The sequence below is a fragment of the Lagopus leucura genome, unplaced genomic scaffold (assembly GCF_019238085.1).
Source record: "Lagopus leucura isolate 7727_CA_CO unplaced genomic scaffold, USGS_WTPT01 Super-Scaffold_100157, whole genome shotgun sequence".
Taxonomy (NCBI): Eukaryota; Metazoa; Chordata; class Aves; order Galliformes; family Phasianidae; genus Lagopus; species Lagopus leucura.
Genome location: NW_024962334.1, coordinates 25,972,857 through 25,993,186, shown reverse-complemented (window position 1 = coordinate 25,993,186; position 20,330 = coordinate 25,972,857).

Sequence of the window (20,330 nt, the reverse complement as noted above, 5' to 3'; positions counted from 1 at the left end):
TAGATAGATAGATAGATAGATAGATAGATAGATAGATAGATAGATAGATTTGTATATTGATAGACTTACATGGCTTTCCCAGAAGTTTACATTTGTTAACCTACTAGAACTCCTTGAAGAATTAAAAGACACATGATAAAATATTATTTATCTTACACATATTCAGGAATCTTTCAAGAAGATTTTTCAGCAAGGAATTTTAACCAATCTTCGAGCAAGAAGAGTCATATATTATGTTTTAAACATAATATATGTAATACGACCTTTATTTGCTTTCAAGAAAGGCAATTGTTAGAGTCCCAAACAGAAATGTTCACTCTCTATTGTGTTTAATATAATCATGATTGATCTAAAATACTGAAAATGAATAAAGATAAATTGGTTGTTAATGTTACTCTAGGTTTACAGCGCTAACATTTGAAAGATGAAAATCTCATGAAGGTCTGATTGTCATTATGGGAAATGAATTTATTCTTAAAAAGTACAGAAAAGTCACTCTGAGAATGAAAAGTCTTGAATGAGCATGAATGATGGTGGACTCCGTCTTCTTTCCTCCAGACAGACAAATACATATATTTTATAAAGAAAATTAAAGAGAATGGAAAAGAAATACTTAACCCAACTAAATCAGTGATGAACAGCTATCAAGAATGTGAACTGTGTAGTAGTTCAATCAATCCCTTCTCACAAATTATATAATTGGATTTGATAAGTTACAGAGAGGTGCAACAAGAATAATTAGAGATATTGAATGACTTCTGTTTAAGGAGTGATGAAATAGATTAGAACTCAACTTGAAAAAAAAACACCACAGCAGGGAGTGGTATTTGATAGAATACTTATCATTAAGTACTTCATTAAGTTTTGAACTTTACCAAAGGAAGTTCGAATGCTTAAAGGATTAAATGGAAATAAGGAGCAAACATGGAATGTCATATGTAGTAATGAAGATTCTCCTCTGAATTCTGGAAAGTGGGTGGGTATATTAAATAATATATCATACAGCAGTTCTTGCCCTAATCTTACAGACTTTTTCTACAGAAACTGTTATTAGTCACTTTTCAATTGTGATTATGGGCTAAAAGGACACCCACTTTTACTTGCAACAACAATTTTCAAGCCTTTTCTAAGCATAAAAAAAAGTAGAAATACTTGTAGAGTCATTAAACTTCTTATTCATTTTCATGAACATATAGAAATAATCGTCTTCATGGGATGTGTGTATATATTCATAAAGTTACAACAACACTGGCTCTTTTGCTTGTATGGTATGGTACCTTGCATACTTAGTTTTTAGAGACAGTTCATCATATACTGCAGTGTTGCATAGACATGCTCAAACACAGAGCAGTAGATCACAGCTGATAAACATAAGCCACAGGCAGTTCCTCAGTCATCTTTGATGCTTAAAAAGATTCAAGCAGTTCAAACCAATAACTCAGCCTATATTGAATTTTATTTCTAGAAATGACAGTCTGCAAAAGAGTTCAGTCCCCTGGTCAAGAAATCTTTTTAGTCTTCTTGTCCTGTAGGGAAAAATCAAGAGATTTCTCTTTTTGCCCAGATAAAACAACAACAAAATGATAATGAAAAATACTTCTTGGTATAAACATAAACATATAAAAGACTCAGTGGACTACCTTATTAGACTGTAGAAAATTCTTAGCAAACAAGGGCAAAGTTTGTCTAGAATAGGTAGTTCAGTGTGACCTAAACAGAATGTGATAAAGTCTGCTTTCCCAGAATCTTGTCTCATGAAATGACAACACACTCATAGAGTTAACAAAGTTATGTAATATACTCATGTAAATTACAAACACTGATTTCATTGATGACAACATTGCAAGTTTTCTTAGCAGTTTTTATACTGAAAGTGCAAGATGACTATTAAAGTGTAATGGCATCGAACATTTTTTTTTTTTTTAATTATTAAAAAAAAAAAAGCCTTTTACAGTATTCTTGTTTATGGATGATATTTATTGCTTTTGTATTATGGTGCACTTCTAAGTCAATTGAAATGCAAGCACTAATGAAACCTCTACCATAACATATTCATTCTTTCCTTCACCAAATGAGTCTACTACACGATGTAAATGACTTACATATATCTGCTGCTCAGGTTTTATTGTTATAGGTTAATTTATTCACTGTAATATTCTTAATGAAAGTAATGACTCTTCCAGTGTTTTGTTTATTCATATACTGCAGTTTTATTAAATCATGCTGTGAAAGTTTACACTCTCTGCTCTAAACATTTCTGAAGTTTCATTTTACATTTAATATATAAATGCAATCTTCTAGCAGATTATCAGTATAGTATATTCTGTTGTCCTTTGTTCTTCCTAATTTGTTCACACCAGGGTATATCTAATGTACAGGAGTACTTGTACAGGCAGAGATGCAACACTCTCATGCATTTTATTATCACAGACTATTGCAGACGAACCAAGATCTACAAATCAGAACTAGCTCATCATATTATTACATAGCTACGGAATATTAATGTGAACATACTCTTCCAAACATATATATGCATATAAAATGAGATGTATATACTTACATAGCTTTTTGGCAGCTGTGTTATTGCTTTCATTTTAAGTGCATATTTTCAGGACAAATTAAAAAAGAAAAGACTAATTAAGAAATAAAAAAATCCTTTTACCTAGAATTGAAAAATTATAATAATACTAATTAACAAACATGCACAATTCAATCTATTAAATAATACAATTTAACATGATCAAAATCTATAACTCATGAACTTAATAAACTAACTCGTATTACTACATAAACACCTTGGATTTATTTTAATTTTCCTTAGGCTTATTGTTCAGTCATCTCTGCCAACTCTCACCTCTTAAAACATTATTCAAACACTGGTTAGGAAACATCTTAATTCACTTAAAAACAAAGTATTACTGGTCCTAGTTTACAGAATCAAAGTCCGAACTGTCTTTGTTTCAGCTGAGACAGAGTTAATTTCCTTCATAGTGTCTGGTATGACACTGTTCTGGCTTTAGGAGAAGAACAATATTGATAACATGTCGATGTTTAAACTGTTGCTGAGCAATGTTGCGCTGCACAGGGATGTTTCAGTTTTTCAGTTTCTTGTACTGTTTCGCATGTGAGGAGAGCTGAGGGGGACACAAGGAGCTTCAAGAAGTCAGAATGAGGACATCTGATCTAAAATGGCCAGAGAGATATTACTTACATGACATCATTTGAAAAAACTTTAAAACTGTACGGAGGTGGCCTGGGTGCAGCCTCTGCTCAGGAAATGGCCATGCATCAGTTAGTAAATGGTGAATAATTGTGTTGTGCATTGCTTGTTTTGTATATATATGTATATATAAACAAACATCATTATCACCATTACTAATATTTCTTTCTCTTCCTTTTCTGTCTTAGTAAATAGTTTTCATCTCAACCATTGATGTCTACTTTTCTTTTTTCTCAGTTTTCACCCCCACCTCCAACTGGAAGTGGAAAGTGAGCAAATGACTGTGTGGTGCTGAACTGTCTGCTGGGTTAAACCAGAACAGTAATGAGGTTAAGTGACCTGCTCAAGGACACAGAAGGCAATAAGAAAAACATATTTCTGCTAACAATAAATTTTTCTGCCCCCCCATTAACACTATCTAACTTAAAATAAATTAAATAAATGAGATATAAGCCTACTGTAATTCTAGGAGAATGCTATCAATCAGAATATCTTATCCTGTGAACTGTCATGCATTTGTAAATATATTTGGTTCAAAAAGAAGAAAATTAATAAATAAAAACAAATATTCAAACAAAGAAGCCTTAATACCATGTGGAAAATCACTGGGTGTTATACCCTTTTAGATGATGATGCATTACTTTTCACTGTGCGTTTTGTTTTTGCTCACATTACATATGAGACCAGAACTGCTCTGTGTGTTGTATGGAACTAGCAAAAGACTGAAGGTATTCTTAATACCTTCCTGTTTCAGAGAAGTTTGTCGTTTTGTTCATACCCAACACCTTCACACTTGATGACGCACTGTGTGAAGATGCTGAAAACAAACTTTGCCTTCCGTTCATTCTTATACTAGTGTGAAACTGGGGGAAAAATGATGTGTACAATATTTTAATTCCACAAATTATATTTTAAAATAATCTGTTAGAATAAACCATGAATTTTCTGACCATAGCAAAAAGTGCCCTGTGGTGAGTGTTAAATTTTGTTTTATTTCTTTTTTATAAGATTCTTTCCACGGAATGTATAAGCCTCATATAATTACAAATGTAAGTACTACAGTAATTGTCCATAGAGTTGAAAGAAAAATTTCACAGATGGCTTGGCATTTAGACAGAAACCATTTTGTCTTTATTGCTCTTGACTTTTTTCTCTTTTTCACACTTCTGTGCTGAGTGTCCCTTACAGATTTGAGATTAATGTTCAGATCCAAGAAAAATCTCCTTAACGTTTGGTAATGCCTAACATGTTGCGTTTATCTCCAAAATGGAATCCAAGCTGCACGCAGGTCTCTCTAGAGGGGCTGAAGGAGATAACGTGTCTATTATCTCCAAATGCAATTAAAATGTGTTTCAAACTTATGGTTATTTGTTTTATTTCTTTCTGTAGAGGCCCATATACTCATTGTTGGAAACCTAAAATTAAGCATTTATTTTCCCTCTCCTAACTATCCTTTCCCAGTTTAACAATTTCATAATACGTATATATTCATATATCAATGAAGCACACCATTTTTTTCCAGGTACAGAGGTGCAGTCTGCATGGATGTTCATGAAAGATAACAAAACAAAAAATCATGAAAATCCAAACCAAAGTCCAACTGACATTCATGGAAACACCATTGATAACTTCAGGGGACTTTGTATTCAAATGTCATATCTGAGTGTAAGGCGCAGTTTTGTATATTTTGGAATGATGCTGAAATATAGCTTGATCTGAATCACATTAGAAGTTATGGATTATCTGGAAAGGGTACTTTCCCCTAAGATACATCTTTGGAACTTTTTAAGCACTGAACAGGCCACTTTTTTGAAATAACATCTTCAATATAATTTGAAGCAATCTCAAAGTAAAACTAATTTTCTAAATATATTAAACAATTTCAGGTTTTCAATCTGTTAACTGCTAGAAATTTTTTTGCCTATTTTTTCTTCTCTTTCAACAAAAGAAGAAATATATAACACAGCATTCTCTCTAAAGTTAAAAACACCTGGAAAATATTTCAAAGTAAGGAATTCTCTAAATGAAATTTCTTAAAATGTCACACCTTTGTTCAGAATGTATCCTTCAATTTTCCACCTGGATTTAATTCAGAATATTAGTTAGAGTAATGTGAAATAAATTCCCACTGTGATTATTTTTACGAAATAGAATAAATAGGACAGAGACACTCCTTCTAAGCTAAGGTCTTCCCTCTAAATTTTTTATTCAAAAAGTATGATTTCATGCTCCATATCAAATGGAGCCTTTGCTCCTTTTAGTTGAATGTTACTGGTTACATTTATATATCAAACTTAGAGACAGTCTCCAGAATGTCATGCTTCTTTTTAAAAGCATCAGAGACATTTAGGAGACTGAATACCATTGAAATCCTGACACAACGATGCCATTAGGAATCTGTCCTCTATCTGTGGAAAAAAACTTGCCATGCTCTAAAAAGGCCTGGAATAAATATAAGTGTAAAGTATTTCTGAGATGACATGAGAAATATTTTGATATAATTCACAGTCTGTTCAGAACAAATACGCGTATTTTCTAAATACTTATAACAATTTTCGTCTTCATAATTGCTTTACTGACATTAATTAATCCTCACAATGAGGTAAATGATAAATTAAAGTGGATGAAGAATTCACAACAATTAATTTATCTAAGAAATACAGTTTTTTCCTTCAGTGTGAAGTGTTCAGAAACTGACATGGAGTTTTACTGACTTATTTGTTCTTAACAACTGTGTGAACATTTTATGCAAATGAAATTCAATAAATGGATGTACTGCAAAATGCTTATTGTGGTTGGGTTTTACATAGTGTTTCAGGAAATTAGCTGTCCAATTTCCATTGCTGTAGAACAGGAAACTTTGAAGCTCCTCATGCATAACCTGTACATATCCTTTTCCCATTAATGGGCAAGGACAGAGCTACATAACAACGTCTCCTTCAAGGCTGGTTTGAGGAGTAGAAGGGACAAAACCTGCCCTTCCAGTATGGATTGCAGCCATTAGTATAGGACTGCAGGTTGTGCATCCAGAACATGTTGTGGAGCTCAGCACACATCCAGTTGAGATACACAGATCAGCACCTGATTTTACAGGTGTCATCTACAAGCTTACTGAAGATGTATTCAATTCCATAATCCACATCATCAATAAAGATATTAAACAGAATGGGCCCCAATATCCTAGGGAGAAGCATTCATGATCAGTCATCAACTGGATTTAACTACTTTCAATGCCACTCCCTGTCAAAGTCATGGACTTCCAGCTTCTCCAGAATTCTATGGGTGGCAGCGTCACAAGACTTGCTGAAGTCTAGTCTTGCATCAGTTTATGTCAACAGCCTTTCCTTGATCCATCAAGTGGGTCACCTGGTCATAGAAGGAGATAAAGTTGGTCAGGCAGAACATTTTTACAAGAGCTGCTGCTGCTGACTTAACACGACACATGAGAGCCCTGACTGATATAGCTGCTTACTTTACTTTGAGTCAGTCTATTACAGCTCCTTGGCACTACAGTTTTAGATGTTAAGGTCAGCAAAACACAGAGCAAATCTGTTGATGATAGAATAAAATAAATATTATTTATTAGAACTCTTTAAGCAGTGGGCAAGCTGTACATAAAGTACAGCAGGAAGGGCACACACTACACAGGGGAACCTCTGTGTTGCTTGACACAAAATTGTATTGTGAGAAATGAGAGTATTGTGTTGGAATCTGTAATAATGCTTTGATAATGAGAGATTTTGTTTAAGACAGCATTTCATCACTTAAGAAAGAGTTCACTATCCTGCAATGGGGTAAAGTATCCTTTCCCTTTAAAAATACATCTCCTATGATAGCAGAATACAATAAAATTTCCATTCTGAGACACAAGAAATCTAGAAAACCAAAAATCAATTCAGATAATAAAATGATATGATATCTCCACAGCTTTGAGACCAATAAGTTGTGCAAGGAGCGTAAAGATACAAGTAAGGAAACCAAGAAAGCCTTGGTCACCTTGCTGAAGTGCTTAAAGTCCACTAAAATAAGAAAAAGAAGCCTTTACTGGAATTTCTGATTCTGTATTTCCAGAAGACAATTTATGTTAACTATTTATTTTTCTATTTTCTTATCCCACAGAGATTTCAGGTTGACTAGATTCTGCAGTTAGGTTCTTCTCTTGGATAGGGAGTGAAGGGCCGGAAAAGCTCTCTGTGAGCCAGCTCCAATTTTCTCAGAGTAATCAGAAATCTGATTTCTGATGCTCCAGGACTTGCTCCAGACTGCTATGCCACAACAATGTGCTTCTGAAGGAGAGAGCTTGTCTATGTATTCTTTCTTCTTCTCTTCATAGTGCTCACTGTAATCAGAAAATAAATAAATACATAGGTAAATAAATAAAAATAGACTGTAAATATACCCATTAAACAGTTCATGACTTTTTCCTGACTGCTTGCAAAACATATTAGAATTTTGCACTGAAATTCATAAAAAAGCCCTTTAAATCTTAGTTTCAAATGGCGTTCAGAGTTTGTGATTAGATTTTGATTCTTTTTTACATACTAAAGGGTTATAAGTGGTAATTTTCAATGTATACCTTTCCATTCCTAGAAATAAATATTTTCAGGCTGAAGTTAGTTTGAATTTGGCTTTACACCATGGCTGAAAGAAGAGTTTAAACCCAAAACAATGCCAGTCATGGAAAATGGAATACAATTAAATGTTGCCTAATTGCATTATCTTCCTTTTTTGAAGTTAATAAAAGCACAATCTATTTTTACCTGCCATTTGCTTCAGAAAGCAGCAGAAGATAATGAAAATATTTTACTATCTATTTTCAAATTATAAGCTGTTGTTTCCAAAGAAAGTCAAAACCCATGTATTTTATCACATTATTGTTCTCTGGGGACTGCAGTCACTATAGTGATAGTAATTACATAGCTTCATTAACTTTCTACATTCTACCTGTTATGGGGTTTTCACATTAAGAAAATTTGCATATACAGGAAATGAATGCCGTTTGCAAAGAGCTAATGTCATTAAACATTTAAGCAGCTTCTTTCAAGTAAACACTGGAATATCCTTTTAGCAAGCCTTTAAAACCAATGCAGTCACAATTTGCACCTTAAAGGAAAACGCATAAAAAGCATTTAGGGTAAGCAACAGCAATCTTTACAAAGCTCCTTTAAATTTGGAAATAATTCAGTTACTCTGATTATACTCAGTATAATCAGAAATCCTTCTGTCACATGGGTAGTAGCTTATATAAAAACTGCAAATGTGTGCTTATGATATACAGATATAATGAGTGATACACATTTAAATAGCACATGCAGTGAGAACTTTCATTTTGTTATCAGTACTTGCCTAATTTTTCTATCAGCATTTTATATGTAAAAATAACTTAAAGTTTTTATTTATGGGTTACCAAAAACCAAAGAAAATCTACATGAGAACAGACATTTTAAACTGTGCTTTAATAGAAGACCATGCAAAAAGGAGAATTTTTCTTCTGTTTGCTCAAGCCAGTTCCTACTGGGAGTATCTACCTGCTGACTCCAGTAAGCATATGATTTTAGAAACTGCCTGTGGCTTCAAATCTTTTCTCTTGTCCAGAGCTCTTGTTTTAGCATTCTGCTTTGATATAATAACCCTTGTACATCTTTCTTGAATTGTCTGATTTTGATTCTTGAATTGTGATTGTGATCATGATTGTGAGTGCATCAAATACTTCTCTCATAGTTGTTTCTTGTGCCTTGATACTGATGATACTTCTGAGACTGAAAAGTCTATATAAACCCATGGATAGTATAGATGTCCAGGGATTAAGAAATGAAAACTGAGATTAGAAAACCCCATGCACATTCATGAAAGAATATTCCAAAAGCAGCTGGTAGGCAAGTAATTGCAAGTCTGAGTCCTTTTTGAATGGTGATGAGAAAGTGTAATTTTCTCCTCTAGAATGTTTAATGCTCAGTATTCAGGTTTTGGAATCATTCTTCTGTTTCAAGACATTTTCTTACAGAGTGTAATAGAGAATAAAATTTGTAACTGTTTTAGCTTGGAGAAGAGGAGACTCTGGAGGTACCTCACCGCAGCCTTCCAGTACTTCAGGTGAGTTTATAAACAGGAGAGGGACCAATTCTTTACACAGTCTGATATAGTGATATGACAAGGGGAATGGCTTTAAACTAAAAGAGGGGAGGTTTAGATTGGACATTACACAGAAATTCTTTACTCTGAGGATGGTAAAGCACCAGTAAAAGATGTCCATAGAAGTTGTGGATGCCCCATCCCTAAAGGCATTTAAGGCCAGGTTGGATAGGGCCAAAAGAAACCTGATCTAGAAGCTTAATGTTTTAACAGATTTTGGTTATTTTTGCTTTCTGCTTAATATCTCTCTGAACTGGACTTTGTCTTCAAACTTCTTTCCATTTCTATGTTTGAATGGGCAGAAATACCGTAATGTCTTCTTTTCCATGGAATATTATAGGGCTTATATTTGTTCAGCACTTTGAGCTCCTCTGATGAAAATTTCTGTAGAAACATAATGCACAAGCAGCTGGACTTCATCCTGTCAATGTGAGGATGTAAAAGAGAAGAGAAAATACACACATTACTCTCTTTTGTACCAGTTCTGAGTTCAATATCTTGCTTTTGCTTGCTCTGAATGCAAGAATTATATGTAACTGGCAGTCATCCATAAATGAGAGAGGAGGAAGAAAGGAAGAAGTAGACCAAAATCTGAAGAAGTTTGAGGCTCATTTGTGAATCACATTCAAATAGTTATAGAAATTATCACTCTTATTTTTCTCCTGAAGGTATTATGAATAGAGCTATCCGAAGTGGTGGATTTTATGAAGACTTCCTGATCATAAAATCTTTTTGGCATTTTACCCCAAATTTGCTGCCTTACTCTAGAAAAGTAAACGATATCCCCATAAGCAGCATCCATACTTTCAAGGAACTCCTGGAATCAGTGATGCTTCAATCCCCTAGATTATATGAAATTCACAGCTTTGATGATGATTTGCATGACGTTATCTATTGTTAAAATTTTCATTCATAAATTTTCTTGTTGTATGTTGCAGGTATATTTCACCAAACGTGAGTTGCTGGTGGCAGTTGCATCATGTTCTATTAATTTTATAACCCCCATGTTCTACTGATTTTAAAAAAGCCCCACTTTTTTTTACCAGCTATCACCACACACGCTGCCATCAGTAGCTATACCAGATGTGATGACCAAGGTTAAATAAAATCACTTTAACGTAATTTTTACCACTTCATACAAATAAAGAGATGTAGTTTTGCCTTAAAATAGCACCAAAGAAGCCATTTCTTCATGACATTATCTTTGCTCACTTTACCTTTAATAAAAATGGCAAGTTGATCCATATCTGTAGCATCTGTACTGTCATCACCAAAGTATGGTTTGAAATTAGTAACTTTACTCCCCAAATATCATTCAGAAGATTTTCCTATATCTTCAGTTCTCCTGAACTGTATTTTGATGATTTTAATAAAGATTTTAGAAAAATCTATTTTTCATCAGTACTAATTATATATGACATGCTTTCCATACACTGCTTAATAAACTTTCTATCAATATGTGGTTTTGTTCTTTTTTGTCATCTGCTTTACTACCATATAACTAGCTTTAATAAGAGTCTATTTGAGTTGTAATATTTTTTAAAAAATTGTTAAAATGACATTTTTTCAGCTCTTCTATTTTGTCTTTATAAAACATTCCTTGATAAGCAGTGAATTAAACAGCATGTTTTTTCATATAGTGTCTTTTCAAATTGTAATCTTTGAAAAATGATACTATTTCCTTGCAAATTAAGCATACCACCTTATTATTTGTGTTGACAAATCTGCTGACATCTGTTCATTTATTGTTGAACACTCTTCCTTCATCCTTCCTTCATCTTTTTTCTTTTTTTCTTTTTTTAGGTTTAGCTTTCTTTTGAGACAATAAAATTTGTCAGCACTACAGGAGAGTTCTGGATATTTCTTCCACAGAATGTGTTGATGTATTTTTTAAAATAACACAAGCTCAAGTTTAATAGTGAAATAAGAAAACCTACATGTCTTCTTAATAACAAAAAAATACATCTTTACTGACACACAGATATAAGTAGGCTAAATATCATTATTGGCAATTAGTGTGTTTTACTCACCAAGTTGCACAAGTGCATGTGATGTTTAATACACACAGAACTTTGATTCAACTGAGTTTGTGTGGCAGGTGGGAGAAGTGGAATTAACACATTGATGCCTGTGCAGACTTCAATTGGGCTACACACAATTGAATCATGAAAAAACAATGCTAAAAATTACATAATAACATCAAAGGTTTAAGATATTGTGGGGCAGCATTACTAGCTGTCCAGGGCTGAATGCAGCCTGTGGGCCCATGGGTTGGACACATCTGCTATAGAGCATATCAGACTACCTCTATACTCCTACCTGTACATGACTTTTCTGAGTTTTTCTAACTTTGCTCATTTCTCTTATTCACCTCAGGATTATCAGTTGATACCCTGAATCATGTTATTTTCACTGATTGATAAAATCTCTTCCAAGTCAGAATTGGATTTTTCTTTGCAGTAGTTCATGTTAATAATTTCTCTTGCACTCTTTAAACGTTCTTTCCTTTTGCAATATATTCTTCATTGACATTATGTTGTATGGGTGTGACTTTCCAATTGGTTATTTCAAGTACTGGAACATTATTTGAATTGCACTGGTTTCTTGGATTGCAACTATTGATCTGATGTTTGTAAATGGAAGCAAAAACTTCCTTCTCTATCTCAGTTAACTCTTTCTCCTCTTCATCTCTTTCTTTCACTTTGCTTTGTCTTCCTTCCTTCTTTCCTTCCCTCCCTTCCTCCTTCCCTTCTTTCCTCCCTTTTCTTTTCAGCACTTGTATTTCTTCTCCTTTCCTTCAACAACTGTTCTTAAGGAATTTCAGTGTTTTATAGTTATTTGTGTGCTAGACTGTTTTACTCTCTTGGTACCTGCTGTCTTTACTTGAAGCCTCTAAACCAATAATTGGTAACAAGTTTCTCTCAGTGGGTTTTACACACAGCTGCAAGGCAGAAAATAAGCAGTTCTTTCAAGTCTACACTCTTAGGGTTACAGCTGTGTACTAATGACTTCTCCAGCTTGCTAATACAAGTTTTAAAGAGGTATCATCCATTTTTATTAATGCATTGTAAAATATTTTCCACAGTTTAGACAGGACTTTTTATGACAATCAAAACAATATATCAAAATTAAATTAATTTACTTACAAACATAAGTTCATAACTTTTCATCAAATCACAAATCATATATTTTTTTAAAATAATTGTAAGAATGCATATTGTATTGTCTCTCCTAATTATTTCCAACACTTAAATCTCAAAATAAATATCACATTTTAATTTTCATTTATTAATGTGAAATAATTTTGCTCAGAATTTTCTTTATGAGAAATTTTCTAATAGAGTGATGTTTTTGTAGATTAATTTTTATTTTATTAAAAATAGTAGTTAATAATAGCAACAATAAGAAAGAAAAATAGCAGTCTTCAGCCAGTGTTCTTTTTCCTTCTTGCAGGTCTTTAACAGAAAATGAAGTTCTTGGAAAGTGGGGGAAGGGAGAAGTAAATGTCTACTCAGGCATTTAATAAGCTAGCTCATAACTTGATACAAAAAAGGATAGGCATTTCTCTGACAATACCACATATATCTGTGTGTCTGGGTTTGTGCGCAGGTATAAAGAGAGAAGAATTTAGTTGAATAGAATTAATACACTTCTTTTTTTTTTTTTTTTTTTTTTTTTTTTTCAATTAAACTGCTTCTATTGAGTTTTTCTCTCTTTTTCAATTTTGTTCTTTATTGTACGTTTGCTTGTTATTTCCACTTTCTAAAGAAACATTTTCAAAGGTTTCAGAGATTTTTCTCTCAAGATATCTCTAGAACTGGCATTGTTTCCTTTTTTACAGAATGAAACAGTAATAGTAGCTCTTGTTGTTTTAGTTGTTTATGTGACTGATTCATCTTCTAATAGTACTTCAAAAGCTTATTTAACATATTCAAAAAGTATCTGCAATGTTTTTTGCAGTTATGCAAATCAAAGTACTAAAAGCTTGGGATGCTGGTGAAAGTATATGGTTATTCCCATAATAAATGCAGTAACAAAAAGGAACAATTTACTGCTATAGATTTTGAATGGTAACTATTGTGAACATATATAATCGGATGATCTCCTAGCACAGGAGAGGTAACGTGTTCTTGTGCTTTTCTGTATATCTATCACTGCAGTGAAACGACAAAGTACTGAGAGTCACAAGGAACTGAGTTTGGATGCAGTAGTTGTGTCATGCTAATTCATGCTATGTCTGTAGAGCAAAACTGTGTTGCTTAATAGAGTAATACCCTGGGTTCCAGGGCTTCCTGTAAATACTTTACAAAGAACTGCAAACACACTTTGCCTCCTGATGTCAGGAATAGTGAGGGTGAATCAGCCAGCTGCAGCAATGGAGATGTGCTGCCAGCTGCAGTGCACCACAGGCTAGGGAGGGAGGCAAGGCCAAGGCTCCAGAAACCCAGAGCTCCAGCAACACACCACACAGCCAGCCTAAACCTGGATTTCCTTTCTAATTGAAGTGTGCAAAGTATATTGATTGTAAAGTGGCTGTGAACAGGTAGCTGACTATATTAAAGTATGCTTTACCAAAATTTTCCCCTCTAACTTCTGGTTATCAGAGGTAGGGAAGTGAGGATTAAGGTATAATGCAAGAATAACTACAGAAGTAGACATCTCAGAATGTTTCTTAACAAGTTTTTTTTCATTTATGTAACCTACAGATTCTGTACTTCTGTATGCAAAATACCAGGGACAACCTGGAAACAGTGGCTTACCATCTTAGAAAAGTTGTCTCAGTGACTTAAGATGTTATGTTAAATCTTCACCTCCCTGCTTTCTTCAGGAACAACAACTTCTTATTTAACTCATTGCGTTGAAGATGTAAAATGCACGGACCATTTGAGGTAGTAGAACTGAGATTTCCCAGAGTGGTGGAAGAAAAGGATATTCTCTACAGATCTAATTCAGAAAAGTGTTGTGAAAGGATATTACTTTGCTATTAGTTCCAAGCTGGAAGATACAAGACTGTTTTTTGTTTGTTTGTTTGTTTGCTTGTTTGTTTAATTTAAATAAAGCAGTATTCTTGAAAGTAGAAACTTGATGAACTAACTGACAACAATTAATTGTGTGAGCACAGTATTTTCGAAATGCAAATACTAATGACAGTGTTCACGGGAAGGTGCAGTCTCTGTTTTTCTAAACGACAAAGCGTCTGAATCTTGGCAAATGGATACCTGGGCAGAACTGCTATAGATGTCATTGTGTCTTTGATTCCTGAACAGTATATTCTTCCTGTTAATATTAATTGCAAGGTGAAAAGCATCTGACAGCTTACAAAATCAGAACAAATCAGCTTGGCCACATTATGTGCTGCTGCAAATAAGAATTCTTAATGCTGTTTTACAAATGACTTTTTTCTTTCCACTCTTCATTAGAGCCCCTTGTTGCCATCCAATCTTGATTTTAGAAATTAAAGCTAACAACCAGATTGAAAGAATCCAGAGGATGACAGCATGGGGCACAGTCTCAAAGCCACAACTAACAGCGTGAGGCAAAGCGAACCTCAAGCTATTCCAGCTCTTAGAGAAGGAAAGAGGGAAAAAAGCATTTGCAGGAAAACTCAATTATAAGAACCCACAGCTATAGTAAAGCACTTGTGAATGTTGACACTGAAGCTTTTTTCTACTTAATGTTTTAATTAAATACCTAGAAGCCAACTATTCTCCTCAGTCAGCTTCAGAGAGGTACTTCTCTATGGATAAATGTTTACAGCAAAAGCTCTGCTGAGGGTTTCAGCAAACAATTCTTAGAGAACTGAGAAGGCTTTCAGCTGAGGCACTTGAGATCAAGAAAGCACCAGTGATTAGAAGCTAGCAGTACAATAACAGGACAATTTAATCCACCCAAATGTCAGTCTCTGGTTTACAAGTTGGCAATCCCATCTTCATCTGCAGACAAAAGGGCACTGGTTAGTCATCTGTTTAATTCTCTTGCTGCAGCATGTCATTTGGATGTTGAAGGAAAATCCCTTGATTCACTCTGCCATTTCTGACAGTCTCCCTCTAGACCACATTAATAAGCTTTTTAGAGAAGTGAATGCAGAATAATCAGCAGGCAGCCTGAACTCAAAATGGAGACAGAACAGACAGCAGAAATGCCTCCTTGCCTTTGTAGTTATGGTGCATAGGTGACCCTTTCCTCACAGAACAGCAAATGATTTAAACTAAGATTGCTTTTGAAAGCCACAATGTAATTAACCATTTTATGAATGTGATGGCTGCTTAGCTTCAAAACCTAATGCTTTGTAAAGGAAAAAGATTCAGCTGCATTTGAGTTAGATTTATGAAATATGCTAACAATAGAGCAGACAGATAGAAAGGCTGCTTGGCATCCTGGAATACCTGGGGAATTTCACTCAGAAAACAAACATGTTACTCTTTAATGTAGGCTCACATCTCATTATAATATCACAAGTGGAATGAGACACACTTCGCCTTTGTAACTGTGTTGCCAGGAGGCAGGTAAGTGTTGTGCTACAGACAGTCCTGCAAAGATCTGCATGATTTTAATATATTTTGAAAGCAAATAATTTGTTAGATAATGGGGGTCTTGCTGTGGATATTTCCTGTTTTTCTCTATTAAAATTTTCTCTGCTGCTGGCTGTAAATTGAAATTGTCAATAGCTTTGTTTAACCTATTGTGCACTGGCTGTTTCAAGATGGAGCTGAAAAACAAACAGTTCCAGAGTGCCTTTATTTTATTTTGTGAAGGATTTCCTGGCAAAACATTACTAAACACTAAAAATGAGCAAGCAGAAGCCTTGGAGTCCCCCCATACTCTTTTTCTTTTGTTTGCAGATGAAAGAAATAAGCACAATTTAAAATTAAGCTCAAGATATTCAGATGCAGACAAGAAAAATGAAAGAACGTTAAAAGGAGAAGGAAAAGAATGTAATCCTGTGTGATGTGGTAAGACGTAGGTAAGGCTCGAGGAGGATTTTTCGAGCAGAAAATTGACAAAACCTGCTATTAATTATTTGCTGATGGTATCAGTAGCATTACCATAATCAAAAAGTGAGGTGTGAGCATAATTCACAAGGCTATAGGTAGCCTGGGGGTTAAATCACTTATTCTCAAAGGAGAATTTAAGCAAAAACATAATTAACTATAAAAGAGAGCACAAGAGTGCTTTTATGTATACCATGTAGCCACTAATATTTCAGTAACAAATTCAAACATACTGGCTCATTTGTATATGAAGGGATAGATGGAAGGAGTCCTTATGTATCAACAGCAGCTACTAGGAAGGAAGACTGGATCACACTTAACCAACTGGTAATAGAGAAGAATCTTGGATACCTTCCTTTACATTATTTTACTATTAATTAAAATAAAACAGAACAAAAAACAAACAAGAAATGAACAACAGTGTAGACACTCTGCAGACAAATACTACCATAAAACTCCTTCCAGAAAGAGCTTAAATCCTAAAGCACAGGGAATATAGGAAAGGACTGTACCAAAAAGAAACATGGTGGATTATTTCTTTTATGAAATATCTTTTTATCTGTTTTCCCTTTAGAGGGAGAGAGAATAGGACACAATAGTGAAATCCCTGACAGGTAAATATCACTGTTTTACAATAGATTCATTCTCAACAATAGCATCTTCAAGAGAAGAGGTAGAAAAGTGATGGAAAGTAAGAACAGTTCACCAAGTTACCCATGTAGTTTACACACAAGCAGGAAGAGGGCTGACTTTTTTACTTAGATAGATGGTGATAGCACAAGGAGGAATGGATTTAAACTGAGAGAGGAGGTTTCAGTTAGATGTTAGGAAGAATTCTTCATTTAGAGAGTGGTGAGGCACAGGAACAGTCTTCCCAGAAAAGCTGTTGATGTCCTATCCCTGGCAACGTTCAAGGCCAGACTTGATAGGTTCCTGGGAAGCTTGATCTAGCAGCTGGCAACCCTGCCCATGGAAAAGGGATTGGATCTAGATGACCTTTGAGGTCTCTCCCAACCCAAGTCATTCTATGATTCTATGAAATTTGAACTGTTGAAGAGGCTCTGACAAATTCAATATTTACAGTCTTTGCATGTTATAAAGTCGTGTTCATACTGAGAGCCAAACAGTGAAAAATCAGTGGTAATAATCATCTGAGTGGTTATATAAGAGCAATGGATGTGATAGGATATTTATGACAAATGTCACAATTAGATTTTTTTTTTTTTTTTTTTCCTGTAATCAGACAGACTTGTTCATCCCTTTACCACTTTAAGCAAACCATATACTTCCCCTGAAAATCCTTTTCCCTGTAGGTTTGCAGGATCAGTAACAAAAAGAAGGCAATGAATATTGCTCATGTTGGTAAACAGAAAGTACTTCTTAATGCCCTTATTACAAGGCTCTGTTGGCTCAGAGTAATTTTGATAGATTGAACTGTAAATAAATTTCTCCATTTGCAAGGAAATCTTGGAGAAAAATTTATAATATTCCTAGTGAAAAGCAGTATAGGAAGAGCAGAGGCTGAAAACTTTCCTAAGTCTATTTCGGACTACTTGTAGTTTCAAGATTTCTGATGTTTTAGCGAGGGAATAAATTGATACAAAAGTGTTATAAAACCCAAAATGTATGTATTTTTTTAAATCCATACAACAGTATAACTTGGTAAAGAAAATATTAAAATGAAGAATCATCACTGAAGGGAGAACTTTGAATAGTATCAGGCAGGTCTATGTAACAAAGTTAAATGTGAATTTGAGTAGAGAAGAAAGTAATTTACGCTTCTAATCTGCTGAAAGGAGTTTTAGGAATGATCGTTTTTGTATCAAAAGTTGGCAGCTGCTGTGGCCTATGTTTCAAACTAAAAATGTTTTATACTCCTTGGAATTAAGCTATGACCTTCTGAATGTTTATAAATCACTTTTGCTACCTGTTTCAAAGCTAATGCCTGTGAAATGACTTTGATTAGTCAGTCTCCAAATTGTCTTGAAAATTCTGTACTTCTTCAGTAATAACAGGACTCCCATTTGTTTGTACATAGAAGCACAGCACCACATTCCTAAGATTGGAAAGAACTTAGTTGGAATTTGCTGGTTTGAATTCAAAATGGCGAACAGCAGAAGAAGCAGCTGTGTCCTGTTCCGTCATAGAATCTTTGTGTATACAGAAGCTGACAACAAACAGATGGTGGAAGGTGGTTAATTAATTTGTTGACAAAAATCAAGTGAAATACATTTGATTTGTACAAACAAGGTGAAAACTAGTAAAACTACAAGAGAAATGACATCTAGACAAGAAAGCCTTTCAGAAAGCCTTAGGCTGGTAGTGACACCTAGAAGAAAACATCCTGCATTTGTTGCAATTACATTCTGCTTTTTGAGCATCACTAGTGGACAGTTTAGAGTGGTCTAGGACAAACGGTAAAGGAGTAGCATTTGAGGTCAAAACCACACTATCCTTCGCAGGATACTACTGAATTATTTTGGGATGAATGTTACATTTCAAGCTCAAGGTAAGCATCAGTTTGCCTTGGGCTTTTACTAATGTCATAGAGGTAACTGGACCTGACCCCTTCCCATAGTTATGATATTGTTACATTTTGAAGTCTCTACAGTCAGTTGCATACAGAAGTTTAGAATCATAAAAATCACTGAGGCAACCGCAAAATCAAATTTGCTTTAGAAGGATAAACCTCTAGTTAAATTAAATTTTTCCCACTTACCAATAATGTAAAAGACACTACTGAAAGACTGGAATATTGCATGACTCAAGAGCCATTTTTTACTTCAGGAAACTAAATCAGCAATGCATAAAAATTGGGTCTCTTTCTGCTTTCTTTGTTGCAACCATGTTTAAATTAAAAGCCATAAATACTGTTCCTGAAATAAAACTCCTCTCACAAAAAAAAAAAAAAAAAGCTTTTAAGTCTTTGTTAAGTCTAGTATCTTCATACAGACATGTGACTATTTGAAAGCAGCTGCAAATGCCTGTGAAATGAAAAACCTCTGTCTTATGTATGAAGAATATAAACTGTGCCAATCCACTTGCTAAGTACTTAAAGCCATCCTTCTCTACTCTTTTCCTCATTATTTTAATTAAATATGCTCAAATTAACATTGACACAGAGAGTGAAAAAATGAAATCATTGGTATTTCTCGCACATCATCCTGCTTGAGCAGAATGGTTAGCTGCTGTCCAGCCAGTGACAGTCACAATATCCAGAGCAACAGTGACTCCAGTTGGATTGAATGAAAGTCCCTGTAGAACTTTTTGCTGGATCCTTACACCCAGATGACTCATGCTCCTAATATGGTCAATTACACATTTGCAAGAACAATATCTGCTGAATAATTAAAAGCATGTTTTCCATGTATAATTTCTTCAGTTCTAAGGCTGGAATTGTCTGGAGGAGTTTCTGTAATGATTGAGGTCTCCATTCAGGATATTAATACATTTAAATATGCAAATAGGCACTATCTAATAGTGTCTGTGGACTACATATAATATACCCTGTCTATCCCTTCTGAAGAGCCTGTATCTCTTAATCACAGTATGCCAGTTGTGAGATTTGTCCCACCACGTTTCTGTGATAGCAACCAGATCATAATTATCCAAGCACATCATGGTTTTCAACTCCTCCTGCTTATTTGTCATGCTGTGTGCATTAGTGTAAAGGCTTTGATCTAGGACTTCAAACTGATTGTTATACCTAGAGAGCTTACACAAATATTACTTTGTTTATCTTCTTACATGATACCTTCTATGCTCTTCCGTACTAGTAGGTGAATAAAGTTGGTATATATGTTGAAGTCCTAATACTCTGCTTTAGATACAGTAAAAGAAAATCAGACATCCCTTGCTATCCTATTCTGAGGACCACTCTGAAAATAATGCCTCTTATTTTATTATAAGACTTCAGACGCAGATGCTGGCTCCATGGCAGTCACATTCAAATCTTCCCACCAATATCCCATTACATCTTGTTTCCA